We start from the raw sequence: 4523 nt of genomic DNA on the forward strand, positions 1-4523 counted from the left end.
TCGGGAGTAGGGCTGGCTAAATATACCGTAATACCAAAATACCACACTTAATGTACAGATAAAAACCCGAAAATACCAAATTTGCGGTATACCGCAAGTTGCGGTACGATATGATACCGTACGGATAGATTTCGGTACGGTAAAGGTATAGATTTTCCTATACCGCGTTATACTGCAATATACCGCATTTACGATATTTGACAAAAAATTCGATATATATGTTGTATTTAAAATTTATATAAAAATAGTTAATATGTTAAAATCCCTAACACTACTTTCATATTTTAGTTCAACTGCCCCCAACCCCAAACACACTCACAGAGATGCAAATCAAGTGAACTGAATAGATTTGATTGTGGTGTAGTTTTGATCTTTTGGACCTTATTTAAATAGGTGAAATTTTATTTTAAATATTTGGCCATAATAGAATTTTTTTGGTATGAAACACAATTATTATGGTATGCCATACCTTCTTTCAGTATAATGTACAAGTACGGTATGGCATAGACGGTATGGTAACAGTATCGAAAATAATCATACCGAATTTTCGGTATAGGTATGACATTTTCTCGTACCGCAATTTATGGTACGGTATGCGGTATGGCATTCTCGGTGCGGTATACCGTACCGTACCAACCCTATTCGGGAGGGTAAACAGGAAACCTCTCTCTTACTTTTATTCAATTAATCAACTCATAAATTATTAGGATTACACACATTAATATTCTACAAAACAAAAAATATTTTCGTATATAGAAATAAGTAACAAATACTCCTTCCGTCTAATTCAAGATATCCACATTCTTGACTAGCACGAGATTTTAAGTGGAGTAGTGAAGTGTTATTATAAAGTAGAGTAAAATAGGTGATTGAATATTATAATAAAGAAAGAGGAGACAAAGATTTATTTTCAAATATAGAAAGTGGACATCATGAGTGTGACAAACTAAAAAAGAAAGGTGGACATCTTGTGCGTGACGACGGAGGGAGTACTCAACAATTCAATTTCGTGAGATTAATAACAAAACAGTGAATTCTGAAAACCAAAACCTGATCATTCCAGTAGCAGCCGGGACTAAGAACAAAGTTAGAGCCATAATATCTGGATTCCAGAATAAAAACATATGTACAGCCGGAAAAAATAGGGCCCACGAACAGCCCTGTGGATTGAGCTTACAAAATCTAAACCATCTCTACAGCCGCAGGTCGACATTGTTACCTGTTTTTCAAATTAGAGGGACGCCCAGCAAGAGACGAATAAGCACTCATGCCCATGAAGATTTAGTCTCTTTAGAAACATCATTCTTGATCAACTTCTGAATTGGTTTGATGACAAACAAGTACTGTCCAATGAGGAGAAAGGTATAAGATTGTGGTCTAGAAATTCTTGAACTTACAAGTTAGAAAGAGAGGGCTACAAAAATACGTAGAAAAGATAAAAGATAAAAGCTTACTTGGATTCCTAGAATCAAGGGGATGAACAGTTTTCCCCTGTCATTAGCATTAGGCACTTCTATCAATTTCTGGTTGATGAGAATACCTCTTTTTCCATTCAAGGCAACATCGGTGATAGTATGTACCAAACTAGGAATCCAAGGGGTTCCAGTTGGAAGGATCTGACATCCCCAAAAGTCAGCTTAGGAACATGAAAAACACAGAAGTGTTGAAAAACTTATTTGAAAGAAGTTTACCTTCTCATCGTTGGCATTCTTGTTACACCTCCCACTGTTCTCAACCAGTGCAACAGGAATAGCAAAATTCTAAGATAAGAGTAAACCATAGTTCGAGCAAAAGGCATTAGGAAACCAAGAATGTTGATTTCAAAAAAACAAATGTCGATACACAGACCCAAATCACATATAATTAGACATATTATAAGACAACATCTGACTGAGAGATCACTAGTTCAGTAGTCCACCAAAATAGTACTATTTGTTTTTTGGAAATAAGAAAGCAAAAATAGACCCATCAACTATTGAGGCAATTAATACGATTCAAGTTTTGTTATGAAGGCAAACCACATCACACTAATGATGCAGTTGGAAAAAAGACAGTAACACATGTATGCAATGAGAATTATTCTTCTTCATCTCACTTAGTTGAAAGCTGACTTTCCATACCCAGGCCAAAAATAAACACATATCTTACCAAAACGTAATCATATTGCTTTGGGAATAATAAAGCATAAATAACAAAACGGGCCAGGCAAGGTCCATTAAGCATCACGGTCCTAAATCTTTTCTCTATATAACTAATGTAGAAGCTAAAGCAATTTAGATTAACAAGCAAGTGAAATGAATCAACGGTATGCATTTTTGTAAGTCGGAGGGATGCTATAGAATTATATAACCCTACTGAACGCAATTTGAATGCTATCACATTCAGTGTTCCATCCAATATGCCTTAACTTCAAGTTAATGTTGTCTGTTTTATCATGATTCAGGGCTCAAGCTTATATTAGCAATTTAGCCCACTTAAGTGGATGCTCGTCAAAGTGTCATACCGGAACCAATCAACTAAGAGCTTATAATGTGTTCAAAAAGGGTTTTCAACACACACATCTAAACTGGGTTAAATCAAACATAATGAAGCAAAACATTTAATCCAAGAGGGCTCGAGTATACCTGAACTTCCTTTTTGCTAATCCGAGCCCCTTGTCGAACACATTTCAAAAGTGATTCTGATCTCTTGGGAAAGAACTCCTCATAACTCAATGCATCAGGAGGTGAGAGCTGAGCATGAGTAAGGACAATGGTTGCCTTGTGCCAGATATCTTTGCCAAAACTCTCGGTGATGGCTTTCACAATCTGCTTGTCCAAATTATCCACTCTATATGCATCCAAACGCTCCACATAAAGCAAGACATCAATTGTCTTGGTCATAAGGAGGCTGCCCAGAAATCTATCGAAGAAAGAGGTAATAAATAAGATACGACTTAATGGCAAAGAAAGTCTCAGTAATTGCAGCTTTTGGTCATGGACCTTTTTATGAATCTAGAACTTGGTCATTGACATAGCCTCCTTCAATGAGTCCAGGGGTGTCAATAATGCTCAACTAAAACCTAATCGCGACCGTGAAACCATAAATGGCCTTGGGGTTTCCGACTAAAGGAAAGATAAAAACAAGTTAGCAAGTTTACTCAGCAATCACATCACATATATCATAAATTGCAAGTCTATGTCTCAAATCCAAACTACATTTACCTGAAAAGCGGTCACAGTGACCACTCGTTCCCCTATGATCGAATTAATTGTTGAAGATTTACCAACACCGCCTTTCCCCATAACAAGGATCGTTAAAGTGTCAACATTCTAGAAAGTTGGGTAAAGTATAAATTAAACAACAGAATAAATAAATAAATAAACAAAAAAACAAAAAAAAAAGAAACTAGGCTGTGAGAATGATCGATTTTGACTAAACCAGTTCAACATAGTAGGAATTGCATATATTTCCCTTCTGTTTACTGAAAATGGAGCAAAGATCAGCCAAGGTTTGAGCAAAAATTCGAACCTGAGTCTTCAATTTTGACAGTAAGTTAACCAACTTCTCTTGAGTGGCGGCGGGAAACTGCTGAATTGCAGTCCATTCTTTGATTACTAACTGTGCTGCCATTTTCTGATGCAAACTCCATATCAATATTTGGGTCAAAACAATAGAATTACAAAAATCAAATAAAAAATCAAACGTAAATGAAACAAAAGCATAAAAAATACCAGAAAGCAAGCTTAAATCAAAACAATGCCAAGGAAACCTAACCGTAATTTCAACAAATTGCAAATTATAACATTTGTCTACCCAGAACAAGCTCTTTGAGTTTCAGAAAACATTGGCACATTGAACCGCAAAATGAGGAGAAATATGAAGACTAATTAGGGCAAGTAGAAGAAAGAAGACGATAAAAAGATTGGAAATTTTACAATTGTTCAAGACCAGCTTTATGCAAGATTAGATGGGGAAATATGAAGGGTTTATGCAAGATTAGATTGGAAATTTTACAATTGTTCACGACCAGCTTTACAATTGTTCAAGACCATCGTGACCGGGAGCAAGCCGCTGCAAGGTTGGTACGCGATTACTTCTGGAGGGACCCGGTATAGGGAGATACGTACTTCTCGAGGGACACGGTACGCGATTACTTTGCCTCTATTTTTTTTAATGGTGTGTTTTTTTTATTTTTTTATAATTTTAATTATGTGTTTTTATATTTTTAGAATTTTCATTATGTGTTTTTTATATTTTTAGGATTTTAAATTGTAATTTTATTTTATTTAATGAAGTGTGTTTTTTATTAATTGGATTTGTTGAAAATAAAAATAAAAAATGAAATTGAATGAATAATTAAGAGATGAGATGGTTAAGAGATTGAGGGACGTAGATACTATCTTTTAGTTAAGAGATGAAATGAAAAGTACAGTGGGGCCCATGAATAGTGAAGAGATGAGGGGGGTTAAAAGATGGATAAGAGATAGCGTTGTCGATGGCCTAAGAGAAACCTCAGAGAGAGTCGATGCAATCTTTATCTT

General features: G+C 35.5%; 1 pseudogene; it reads right to left on the minus strand.

The window, feature by feature from the left end:
• Positions 1-1015: 1015 nt before the first annotated feature.
• On the minus strand, positions 1016-3963 carry LOC125219907 (annotated as a pseudogene).
• Between the last annotated feature and the right edge of the window lie 560 nt (positions 3964-4523).

This window comes from Salvia hispanica, chromosome 4 (assembly GCF_023119035.1).
Source record: "Salvia hispanica cultivar TCC Black 2014 chromosome 4, UniMelb_Shisp_WGS_1.0, whole genome shotgun sequence".
Classification (NCBI taxonomy): domain Eukaryota; kingdom Viridiplantae; phylum Streptophyta; class Magnoliopsida; order Lamiales; family Lamiaceae; genus Salvia; species Salvia hispanica.